Genomic DNA, 13,787 nt, shown 5'->3' with positions numbered 1-13,787 from the left:
ATGGTCACTACTTAATGTATTACACTCGGATTCTCTGAAACATCTTTAGCTGCTCTTTCTGTTGGCACAGCAATACTGCCTGCTTTCTGAAAGGTCAGGGCTTTTCGGACAACAGTGTCATTTGGATTCTTTCTTATGTAACTCTTACACTAACTCGTCTTTTTAATGAATACTTAAATTTATTCAAAGATCATAAACCTTGGTGAGCATCTTCAGTTTGGGTACATAATGGCCAGAGTATTCAGTGGGATTTTGATCACAGTTATTAAATCAAAATCTCTCCATGTTAATGAACAGCTTAGGAGTGAGAAAGGCTCCCATAGCATCACCAGAGTCTTAGCAATGCAGTCCTCTGCCTTTCACTTGTAATATAATCTGCAATATAACAGAGTTTGTTCTAGTGCAATAACTTTCCACTCTCTTCTTCTCTTTCATTACCTTCTGTCACGTGGCCATCGTGGTAGTTACTGAAAAGACTGCTAATGACAAACAAAAGATGAGAAGAAAAAAAATCACTTATTTCCATGAATCACTGTTTTGTCTAATGGCTTTCTAACAAATACTTTTTTCATGTCTGACTCAAGATGTTAAGGAAATGAAAAATAGCGTTAATCACAGTAGGGGCTGTAGTTGGAAAATGAAGCCCATTTATTGAAGAGCTCTCCTATAATTCTCCCGTAGAAGGGTGCTACTATGCTCTCCAACCTGCACTGTGTGGATCCAAGTGAGCACTGGAGAAGGTTTTAAGAAAAGCTTATATCACGAAGCTTAGGCTCACACTGTTAGGGTCCACACCTCCACTGCAAAACATGCAGGAAATTTTTAGGTGCCACAAACCCAAAAAGGTTGAAAACCACTTTTCCATAATTGATAGCAATTACCGAGTAGACAACCCCCAGAGGCACAATGGTTATCTCCTCAGATCTCATCTTCCTGGGTTTGGAACTAGAATTTAGATTTAGGCCCATCATGGTTTTCAACAGTATTGGCCCAATTAGTCTAATGAGAAATTTTATTGTTTGTTTTACTGTTGAATAGAAGGATTGAGTATATGGATTCTTTTTTTAATGGGGTAGGAAAGCTGGAAGGCTTTTTCTGATGGGATTTTTATAACCACCATGGAGATGAATGGTCAAGTGCCATGGAGCATTATGTTGATCATACACTGTTTCCAAGGAAACTCGGGATGGAGTTTCTAGAAGCCCTTCATGTAGAACAGCAAAGCTGCATCCCATCTCTGTCAGAAGTAGGATCCCAGGATAGGATGTGACTCAGCTGAAAAACTATGTGCATCACCTAAAAGCAGAGATGTAAGATAAATACCTAAGTGAAAAATATAATGTACTTGGTGCTTTGGACCAAGCAGTGAAAAGCAAACTGATTTTTGTAGCCAAGCCTAGAAATAGTTAAGTTATCATACTTAAATTTTCTGGAACAGAAATCTGAGAGATGCAGGTCACTTCAAAAGAATGGGGATTGACAGGAGAGTGCTGCCACCTGTACCAGGCAGTCAAAAATGCTCCTTCTCTGAGCTGGGCAAGCAGTCCCCTGGAGGGTGGTACCCAGCAGCACTGCCTGTGGATCCTGGCCAAGGGAATGAAAAGCTGATTTAGCTGTATATTTCACTGTGTGGGCCACTGAAGGACAGCATTTAGTATTGTTTAAAGGGAAGGCTGGGAAAAGGATAGGCAGGATGTTTGTTGGGGCTGATTTTTTATTATTTGAATAACACAAACACACCTGCACACACAAAAGTACTGTTCTAAGCAAAAAAAATGTAACATTTTCTCAATTCTTTTCCCTTCCTTCACAAAATTAATGGCTTTACCAGAGGCTTCAACCAGAAATCTTTCAATCTGTCCTACAACATATTGGAATAGTTACCGCAGTACAACTTCTCTTAGTGTAGATGCAGCAAAATCAGTAGAAAAGTACTTTATTTTGTGCAGGAACAAGGAATAAAATGTAATAACATAAGATAGGTTTAAACAGGCATTAGCATCTCAATAGAAAGATAGAGATGATCCATGCATAATTTTCTATAAATAAAACTGGTTTAGAGGATAGTTGCTTGAAGGTCAGAGATACTGGTTGGATTTTTTAATATTTTTTCAACACAGCAAACTTCAGTCCAGAGGCCATCTTTTAGAATGTGCTAGTTCTAGCCTGTAAGCTTTGGGTGGCCAGTCCTTACTTGTAGCTGTTGGACAATAGCACTATAAAGCTTAGCTTCTTGGCAAGAAATGAAAAAAAATAATTCAGAAAATACTCTAGAACTGGTGGAAAAAGCAAAGGGTGGGGGCAACCAATGCTGAAACTCTGAAAGCCAAAATTGCTTGGAAGCATGGGGGAAGGACCCATTTTCCCCCTTCAACCAACCAAAAAAATAAGTATAATATTTCAGTTAAGATTTTCAACAGAAATGTTTATCCATGTATAATTTCCTAGTTAAAAACAACAACAAAAAACTATTTTAATACTTTCAAATTTTTACTTCATAGCACTATTTCTTAGTGAAAATTTTGATAAAAGTGATAGATAGAAAATGCTACAGGGAAGATAAAAATTATCAGACTTTTCAAATAACTTTCCTGTTTAAACAAAATAAATTAAAAACCTTTCCCTTGTCTTATTAAAAAAAAAACAAAGCCAAGACGAAACTAAGAAGAACCACCCCCACCCAATAAAAACCAAACCCTGAACAAAACCCATACAACAAACAGCAACAAAATACTTTTAAAGATCTATCTACTTTCAGATCACAACTGATACATTAAAACTCACATTTTAAATCCTGGCTTTGTGCCATTAACAAAGCACAGGTGTCATATGCTGCTATGAGAAAAGTACATGTTTTTTGAGAACGCTGTTATGTTCTTATTGTACTGCTTCTGTGTAGATTTAAGGTCCAGGTGTTCCTGCAATATTTTAGTGCTGCAGCACAAAAGTCTGTCTAGATCCCATTAATTAAGACCTCTATAGATCTGGGATCTCAAGTCACATGCTTTTTCGCTTGTGCAAAGATGCTTTCTGCTCCTGGTTCCTCTCATGCCAGCTAAAACACAATTGAGGATCCAAGAATATCCCTGAGCCACAAATGCAGAACACAAGTGACAGGATGTGCTTTATGCATGCCTGTCTCAGCCTAGGAGCATAACACCAATTTTACTGGAGCCTCAGGCAGTCAGTTCTGGGCATACAAAATCTCTGTTTCCTCCAACAATTTACCAAAGCATTGAACTCTCAGGAATGTCTTACAGTTTTTATCACAAATTTATCTCTCTGCTCCTCGTTGCTCATGTTCCTGTTTTGTTTCTTCAGACCTGTTTTAATGAGTGTGTTTTCTAACTTTGCATCCTTGGAACAGGCCCAACAATCATGTTACATGGTCTCTATCTCCCTGTAACATGGGATTAGTGCCAAAAACCACTCCTTGAGACTTAAAACAACAGCAACACAAACAAACAACCACAACAAACAAACAATAAACACCACAGTGAGAGCTTTTAGTCAGAGCTGTTACTCCAGTTGGTTGCCAGCTCCTTGCTTTCTGCTTCATCTTTTCTCTAAACTTTTATAGCCCCTAATCATCTGTAAAGCATTGCATACCCCTATGGTGCTATATAAATAAAATAACAATGATGCTCTTGAATTAATTGGATGTGTTTGCAGACAGTAGTCTTATAATATCCCTTCCTCTTTGTAAGACCCTCTCATGTGAGGCTGCAGATCCAATTGCCACAGATAATTCAGTTTTAGATTGAAGGTGCATAGGAGGAGCCTTATTTTTTTCTCTTATGGGCCCTTTGTGGGGAGAATATGTTTTACTTCATTAAAGGTGCACATTAGGCGATTATCCTCCTGTTTCTAATTTTTTCTTCCTCCTTCTTACTTCTCAGTGTTTCATTTCTCCTTACAAACCCCTGAATCTTATGGCATTTTAGAGATTCCCATAAATGTCTTTTTTTTTTATTATTATTTTTAAATTTGGCTGGGAATAGACTTCTCTCCCCAAGATATGACAACATATTAATCCATGGCCCAAAGCTCATGCTAACAATGCACAAGCAGCAGCATCCAGAAGTCAGGAGTGACAAAGTAGATGTACAGGTGCCCTTGTGGTGCTCATTCAGTTGTTGGATCACTGGCACAAGGACTCTATCCTCATTTTGAGGGTTTGACTCATGAGGAGAGCCTGCACCAGCAGGGCCCTTGCTGAGTTGCTACCAGAGCTCAGATGACTTGAGTCCTGCTGCTGACTCTGGCAATAACCATGGGTGTGCTACGATACTTCCCTCTACCTAGATCTTGCGTTTGGCCCTCTATTTTTTAAGACCTCAGTAAAGAAGAAGTTAATCCAACCAGGGGGCCTTACTGGCACTAGAACATGATGAAAGCTAAAGAAAAATGGGAGCAATCCCTCTTAACCAGGCCTCTTACAGGTCCCTTATGACACCTAATGATGACTGTGATAAATAGCTTACATGTGACTTTGACCATCTACAATTAATCAACACATCCCATAGTATAAGATCAGTGCTTGCTGGGGTGCAAGGTCATGGGCTTGCTCCTCAGAGTTTCTGAATAAGAATAATCCTGTTCCTGCCACCTGGTTTCACAAAGTTCAGACAACAAAGGAGTCACCCAAAAACTGGAAGGTCTCTGTCACTCAAGCAAGACTGACTTTCATGAGGGAAGTAGCAGCCTGGGAGTGCAAGGTAGTCATTGCCAGCAGTATGGCAATACTCTAAGTGTTGGTATTAACCACCCTCAGTAGGGTTGTTGGACCTGAGGAGCTACTTATTCATCAGGCATAGGTAGGGAAGCATGGGGAAATCCAAAGTCTAACACCTGGAAAGATATCAGACTTTTCAGCTCATAATCTCCAGACAAGAAGCAGAAGAAAGGAAATCTAAGAGTCTTCTCTAAATTCAGAATCCATTTGGAGAATAACCCAATGCCCAACATAAGAGACCATTACGTTGTTAAGATCCCTTGTCTTTTGAAGTTATGGTCTATTTTCTTTTTTTTTTTTATTTTCATTGTATAATTTCCCAGTATCAGTTCCTCACTCATCTACTGCTTGTCTGGGCAGCTGCCATCTAAATCTACACCTTCCCTGCCCTTGTCTTTAACAGCCTGACAGGTGAAGCTGCAGACATCCTTTTTTGCCTGCCTTCCTCTACAAGACAGTTTTCAGAGAAGCCCCCTGCAAAACGTGAAGGTGAAAGCCACAGAATATGGGGCTGATGTGCCTTTGCCAAGGTACCTGTGCAGCCAGAAGCAAACCAAGCTATTCAGTGCAGAGGGCAGAGGAAGGACTGATTATGTCTTTGGAATATCTTTTTTCTCTACTGCTAGAAGATCAGTTTCCCTTAACCTGTACCTGGTGGCATATCAAAGATGCCATAAGGCATACATTAGTGAATTTTCTAGGACATGGCATCTTTCATTCACTGATTTTGGGCTGCAAAGACTGCGCGTGTCACTGAGACTCTGGAGGCCCAGAGAAACCTTTTGTGCATTTGTTCCTGGCAACTCCATTAGAATCTCTATTATATTGATTACAGTACTAGTCTGGATCTTCTCTGTGAAAAACAACACAAGCTTTCTTTTGCAGAGGTGTACTCTACCTGCATAACTCTACCCAGGAGCTGTCCATGAAGGACAGGCTTCATTTGGCAGAAGAGCATCTGGAAAGGAGCAAAAAGAGCCTTTAAATAAGTTTCTGATGTAACTCAGAGCAGTATTTTCTCTTTTTTAATTCAAGCTGTGCTCATTAATACTGAAGCAAGCTCCAGAACAATGCGATTTCCAGATCTACTTTTCTGGCAATACCCTGGTATAGAACATTCTTATTACTAGGAGTGGGAAACAGATTCCAAAGCTAAACTGAAGCTATGTCTGCACTGCTACAAAACTGGTGTTGAGACTAAAGACCTTGCACCACATTTGTATCCTGTCCCCGTTGCTGGCATGCATAGTGCCAACCGTATGCTTGCATAAACCCAAGTTGCTTGTTGACCCAAGCGACTCACCAAGCGCGTTCAGGCAAACAGAGTGCTGGAGACTCTGAAATATGTGCCTGCTCAACACCCCAGCTTGCATTTATAAGTTTACACTCTGCACCACAGAGAATTTTGACCTTGGGGTAACTTCAGTCCATCTAAACCGAGCCTAAGAGTGTTGAATAAATTTAGTAGCTAACTACGAATATCTCTGCTACGACCTTCTTACGACTGTGACCACAGACAGTTTCATGGCAACCATAGTCACCTTCTGCCTTTAGCAGCAAATCTCTTCTGCTTAAATTGAAGGACGGTTCTATTAGAGTCTTGTATTCCAAGTGTCAAAGTACAAGCAACCTGCTTCTCATACAGCCCCAAAATATGCTGTATTTTGCTTCATTGATTTCTCAAGTGAAGTTGTTGGGGAGGTGGAATCACGCACAGCCAGATACGGAGTCATTGTTCAGTCTTGCATTTGCCCTGAGATCACTGGGGATGCAATGCAGCAATCTCAGTTTTACAAGATGCTTGCAAGGCATAACCTCTCCGGGCACTTATTGAAATGAAACTCTGCACTTGGAAAAATTGTGCAGATTAAATGCATTCTTATATATTTTCCAATTCCTTGTTCACCATGAGTATCTTAGTGTTTTTTCAGAATACTCTCATCACTGTGCTCTATTTTCACCATTTTAACCAATGAAAAAACAAAGCTTTATCCAAAATCCCTGAATGACTAAACAGACCCAAGAAATTTTTGACCAAGGAAGGACTTGGAATCTACATTTCAAAATTTCGAGGACATCATGGAACTTCCACTGTAACATATAACTATATACGATAGTGTTCTGAATGTTTGGGCCCAGCAACAGTACAGTAAAATCAAGTTTTCCAAGTCAGTGGAAATTGCATTTACCAGTGGACTGCCCTTCCCTTCCTCTCCAAGATGTTAACTTCTGAGTCTGCTACAATAGAAATGTGTGCTGGTCTTGTTAGTTCACAATATTTGTTGACTTTGCTGTGGTTGGGAAAAACTGCAGCAGAGATGCTGTTCTCTTGGCAATAAAATGTTTCTACTGGTGGAAATGAAGAAATCCTCCTGCTTGGAGAAGAAATAGATCTTCTCAGTGAGAAGCACACCTTAAGGATCCTTTTCAGGACTCTTTGTGGATATAGAATAGCTGATCTTATGGAAAGCTCTTGCACCATTACATGCCTCAATTTCCCCTTTTGTAATATAGTAACATTGACAGATGAAGAGAAGTGTATAAAAATCAGTAATTTCTCTCATCCTGGATACTGCCACTTGTGTATAATTGTCACAGACTTTGGTGCATAGATGATTGAGTTGCTAGGGAGAGGGAAGGGCAAAAAGAAACACCACAGATTACTTTGGTATACTGGAAAGTGTTGTTCTGGAGAAAAACCCAGATCCATGTTTTCTGGCTGATCAAGTAGGCCCCTGGAGATAGTATCTTGCCTAAGCTGCAGAAGAGGTTTTTGTTTAATACAGTTGTTCTCCTTATTCCCTGCTCTCCTCTCCTCCCATACTATTGATACATGGTCTGTGATTCCTTATCATAAATAAGATTTGTGAGCTCTTTGGGGAAATGGACTGTCTCTCTGCCTAGACTTGGGCAGCTTGTACAAGGGTATAAATAATAATAGTCATTAATGCTAATAATGTGGTTTTTAACCTCCTGATCATCCTCTGTCTGATAAAATAGCTGCAGAAACAAAATCCTGCTTTGAAAAAGAAGCTAATGGCAGAGATTATTAACACTGCAAAGGCTAGCAGAGATCAGGTAGTGCCAAACTTAAAATTGTCTCCTCATGTTTTTCATTGAGTGAGAGTCTGCAAATGCATCACAGACAATTTTTTGAAATAGTAGGTGGGCTGTAATCTCTTCTCTGGCCAAAGTGCTGTGTGTTTGTCTGTCTTTGCACCTGCTGTCCACAGCTTGAAATACTTTCTCAGCATCCTTTTGCAGAGCATGTATCTCTGCAGGCTTTGGTCTCATGAGGGCTCCATATCACCCCTGCAGCACAAGTGATCAACAGTGGCAGGGGAAGGTACACAGACGCTCAATACAGAGCAGGCAAGGGAAAGTGATGACCTAGTGACTTTGCTGTAGAGGGGACCTGGATCAGAGGCCACTGAGGACCTTTCAACTGCTTTTATTTGGCTTGAGAGCTGATTTGTAGTGATTCACAGAAATGTGTGGAGCCCTGCCTACACAAAGATTACTCTCTGCACATTACTGAAACCCAAGCATTTTCATGTCACTCATACCAAGAAGTGTCTTCTGGAACCTGTGTTTTAGCTGAAGGAAGACACCCTCAATACAACCACATCTACATGTTTTCTGCTCTTCTATGTAATGCCCTCACAGATTTGACTTCCCTTCCATGTTCCCCTGATGCTTTTGCTAGAATGGGCTAAAGACATAAAGGAGGGAAGATTTGTAGGAAGAAGTACTATCAGTTATTTGACATCATATAGTTAAAAGTCAGGATACACTTTTGGGCATGCAAGCCCGTATGCCTGAGAAGCCTGTTTTGTTTTGCTCTTTCAGCTATATTTTTCAGTTTAATAAAATACCACCACTTCCTACAAATCTTGCCTCATATTATTTACCTTTCAAGTCTCTATCCACAGTAATTTCTGCACTGGAACTGTTAAAAAAAGGAACAAATTGGTTCTTCCACTAATCATAAAGCACTCCCCCAGTCCCAAATATCTTAAACAGCCAAACCCTTGCTTGCTCAAGCTTTCAAAAATAAAAACAAAATCATAAAAAATATACTCTCATGCATGAGACTAAGTCTGAAAAACATAAGCCTGGGAATTCATAATTTCAGGATGTTGTGAAACATTGCAAGGAGACACTTGCAATGGGAATGCTCACATGGCTCAAGCTCCAGCTGCCTTCCAGACTGCTGAGTATGGATGCTCTGACATTAAAAAACATCATAAAAAAGCCACAGAAAACCATTCTGCTTTTCTGTATTTATGTCTAGAAAATGTCACACTGTTCAGCTATGTGCAGGTCAGCTCTGCAGACAGTGAGACTGATGTAATTTGCCTCCCATACCTCATTTGGGTGATAGGTACAGACTCGACAGTCATTTCTTTGGGACCTTCTTGTGTCAGGTGGATGTGCTGGAACTCAGTCAGCCAGCCACAGGCAGCAAATGGCTACAAATTTCTCTCCTGCTTTATTCTGAACAACAAAGGACAAATTTCAGGGGTGCCTAGGCATAAGGCAGTCCTGTCTGTGAAGTCAACCCACAATTTATCTAGCAAAGCCAACAAGCCATAGCCTGAAGATGGAAGTACCAGCTGGGGAGCCCAATGCTTGACTTGTTGGGACTATGGGTCAGGGAACTGGGCTGCAGCATCCAGCAGCTCCTCCCTGGCGGGCGCAGAGTGTTAATGGAGGGAAGCACAAGGCCCCCAGCTGTGACTAAAGACCTGAAAAGCAACAGCTGGGATTAAAGGCTGCTTCTAGGTAGAGTGGGGTGTGCACTAGGGAAGCGGGGTGCTATGTCAAGGAAAGATCTTTGGTAGACTACTGCCTGGGGGAACGCGCCCTGAGTCCCAGGAGGAAAGGTCTGCGCTGCCAAGCTCTGGTGGAGATTTAAAGACAGGGGGCTGCAAAAACACTTCTTAAATGCCCTCTGTAGGAGGATTCCTTGTGCCTCTGAGGAAGCCAGTTAGTACTGGCTGTGGCCAGGGTTTTGTGGTGTAACCGCCTCTCCTTTTGGATTGCAAATTCCCTGCTGCTCAAAGGAGCCGAACAGAATTATTATTTTTATTCCCAGCTTGAAAGAGCTGACTCTTTTTCCACAAAAAAAACATGACAACTCAAAAAATTATCTGCCAAAGTTTGGGTTTTTTTGGGTGTTTTTTTTTTTCCCCGGGTGCTAGCCAATTTTCTTCTTCTTGTTGTCATTCACACTTGCAGATTTCCCATAAAATCTTACAAATGTTGAAAGAGCAGAGGCCCTTTCTGCAGAACTTTGTGTGTGTATTTCCATAAAGGCTGGTTTCTGCATGCCCATGTTTCAGGCTTTCTCAGCGTGGCCTGGGTGAGGCTCCCCTTGGAGAAGGAGTTGGCACCATGGATACAGTGTGGTAGACATGCTGATAGCATCTGTTATACCATTTATTTTATGTTCTAATTATGCGACAACGCCAATGTGTGAATGTATACTGCTGGCAAATGCTTTTTTGTGACGTATCCTTTTATGTGACCCAACTTGTAAAGGAGGTGGGTCTGCTAAGGCTGCTGCTAGAGAAACTCAGCCATTTGTGCTGTACCAGTTCATGCAACACATTTGTCTCCAAGAGTTCTCAGTTCAGTCCCTGCTGCGTCATTGCATAGTTGTTGGAATTAAATGAGGGTTCTTTCCATCTCCTCCTTCTTCCCACCGCTCCTCAAGTGCTGTTGCTATCTCATTGGCTGGCTATTTCTGTGGATTTTCATCTTAGAGAATTGCTGTATAGTCATATGCAACCTTCCATAGTTGCTGGCCTGGCATTTATTTGTTCAAAAAAGCTACTTTCAGCTTGGAGTCTTGTGGAAACCCTGATGGAAAATCTTCCCCTTCAAGAAGCCTCAGAAAGATACTCTGCCTTATCTGATGAGCTTCGCAGGAAGACAATGGAGAAGAGAAGAGACGGGAAGGGTAGTAGGGGTAGCAAGAAGCTGAGAAAGGGGAAAAGGTGGGAATATAGATGAGGAGTATGAGGTGGCAGAAAGGAAAGAACAGGTGGTTTCAGTAGGGTTGTCTTCTCTTGAATGTCCTACTGAAGGCAAATGAGAAACACAAATGCTGTTTTCTCAGTCTACACAAAGGAGCTTAATCAGGTGTGAGACTATTTATCATGGTCTTGAGGCCCTTGCATCCCTTCTAAGAGAACTCACATTTCTGGACACTGCAGTCCTTGACCTTGGTAGTGGGTTTCACAGAACCATATGACAAATGAGTATTTCTTGCAGAGAGAACATCTCCTTCCACCCCCTTTCCCAAAATCACATGCAGCACATGTCACAACACTCTTCTAAATCACACTGAAATGCACTATTTATCATGGATGTACTAGTCCAAAGCCATGAAACCCACAGATAGAACACTCAATAAAACAAGTAATAATATACATACGTCAGAGACAGACATACAGGACAGGACACTAAAACACAGAAAAGCCACTTCTGGGTAATCTATGGCTCTTGCCTCCTGCTCACTTTACCAAGCTCTCTTAACTTGCAGTTTCAGGAATGCTCATTCTCTTATGTAAACCCTGCAAAATTTGCATGGCCAACTGTGTTTCCAATACTATTTCTATTACAGTAAAAAAACCACTAAGCCTTTTGTTAATGCAACATTACATTTGCACAGTTAAATAACAGTAATTTGAAAAAATCTGTAATGGAAAAGTTAAAAGTTCCTCCATCAACTTTAGCATGCCTGCTTGAGAAGTATTTAATGGTAGGTTTAGGATAGAAACTTAGAAGAGAAAATATTATGTGTGTGCTGCACAATCAAGTTAATATTGATATTGCTTGAAGTGACTAAAGCTAAGATGAAATAGAAATGGAAGTGTGAGTGCTTAAACAGTTAATTGCACAAAGCACATTTATTTATTAAAAAATGGACAAGCATCCATGCTCGGTGCATCTAAATCCATTCACTCAGCCCTAATGAAACACTTTCACTATGCATTAAAAGTAGCTGGCTTTCAATCAATCAGAACTCTGTCAGAATTCAACCTTTTTTTTTTTTCTTAATACAGGATTGTAGATGTGCTCTTGGCATTTGAATACTGGGTGAAGTGGGAGGATTGCACTAATTTAGGACTGAACAATGAGGACTGCTGCATGCTTGGGGTGTGGTTGGTTGTTTTGGTGGTGTTGTTGTTTTTTCCTCTTAATGTTTGAGGGATTTAGGGAGAGTTGAGCATAATTCTCGATTCAGATTTTGCTCTCACAATATGTAGGTAGCTGAGAGATTTGACTAGAGGAAAATGGACTCACTTTTGGCTAGAGACCAATCCCAGAGAATTTCAGCCCACAGAATCTGATACTCCTGCTCTAATTTAGTAGTCTAATGTCCCAAGTAACCCCATTGGTATGACTCAGCATGAGCAAGGGAACCAAAATCCAGTCCTGAATGTTTTTGAAGGTTAGAAGTGTGTCAAATACATTGTAAGAAAAAGCTGCTTCTCCTTTCAGTCATGCTGGCTTCTCCAGGGAAGTGCAAGATGCTGCTGCCTGAGAGAGTGCTGCTTCCTTTGTGTCATTTCTCTGGACTTGTAACTATCACTGCCTAATTTGGATGGGAACAACACTGGGTTCAGCAGCATCTTACACACATCCCTATGGAATTTATAGAGCAGAGATACAGTTCTGCTATCATTTATTATTACTTATTACAAAAATAATGTTAATTATTATAATACATATAATATTGATTAATAATTAACACAAGACTAATTACTAGGCTATATTATTAATTACTGGAATCAATATAAATTGCTATCATAAGTGTTATAATAAATGTTGCGGCATTTCAGTACTTAAAGGGGAAGATGGGGACAAATTTGTAGCAGGGCCAGTTGCCATAGGACATGGGAAATTATTTAGATGGAAGGAGGATTGATTTCGATATTTTTTTCAGGCCATGGCATATTCCTATCCAAAGTCTGAGATAATCATGTGCTTGAGAGCTGCATATTATGGGGTCATCCATGGGATCTGTAGGTAAAGTAGACTTTGAATGGTTGCATAATGATCTGGTTTAACTGCAAAGGCTGTGGGACCCTATAGGATTACATGTAGCGCCAGTGGGAGGTGATGTATGTGGCTGTGGGATAGGTAGCAGGTGAATTTTGGTCCCATATGTGGGAGCTGAGATTTGTGAAACAGTACAATACATATAATGCTGTATATTATATCAGATGTAGATGGTGAGCACTGAGTTAATGGATCACAAAGGTATAGGACAATTGAAAAAACGAATGTTGAGCACATGAACAGTCATGTGTCAGAAATGTACAGAGCTGGTGTAGTATCAAAGTGCTGGCCTAGCTGGTCCCTGAACCCAAGCTAGATGTTTGGGAGGTTTCTGCAAAAATACCCCAGAACTCCTACTCCAAGCCTACTAACTGGTTGTCACTGTTTGATTTTGGCATGCTGAGTTCCAAATGTATCTTGAGTGCCAAGTTTATTTTTGACTGTGCTCTCTTTCAGACCGTGCTCTCTTGGTATCTGTGGTGGTTTGATGCTGGCTGGCCTCCAGGTGCTCACCAAAGTTGCTCCATCAGCCCTCCTCAGCTGGACAGGATATAAAAAATACAGCAAAAATCTTGTGGGTCAAGATAAGGAGGAGAGGATCACTCTCCAAGTACAGTTAGAGGAAAAAGAGATTCAACTTCAGAAAAATTCATTTAATTTGCTACCAATGAAATCAAAGCAGGATATTGAAAAGTAAATCCAAATCCTAAAATATCTTTCTCACACTCCTCCCTTCCTCCTGGGCTTAATTTCATTCCTCATTTTCTCTCCCTCCTGCCTTGCAGTGGTACAGGTGAACAGGGAATGGGGCCCGAGATCTCTCCATCACACTTGTCTGTGCTGTTCCTCCCGCCTCAGAGGGAGGATCCTCACACTCTTCTGCTCCACTGTGGGGTCCCTCCCACAGGAGACAGTCTCCATGAACTTCTCCAACACGAGTCCTTCCCACAGGCAACGCTTCTTCATGAGCTGCTCCAGT

Source organism: Passer montanus, unplaced genomic scaffold (genome assembly GCF_014805655.1).
Source record: "Passer montanus isolate IOZ18808 unplaced genomic scaffold, ASM1480565v1 scaffold39, whole genome shotgun sequence".
Classification (NCBI taxonomy): Eukaryota; Metazoa; Chordata; class Aves; order Passeriformes; family Passeridae; genus Passer; species Passer montanus.
Note: the sequence above shows the minus strand (reverse complement) of the source record.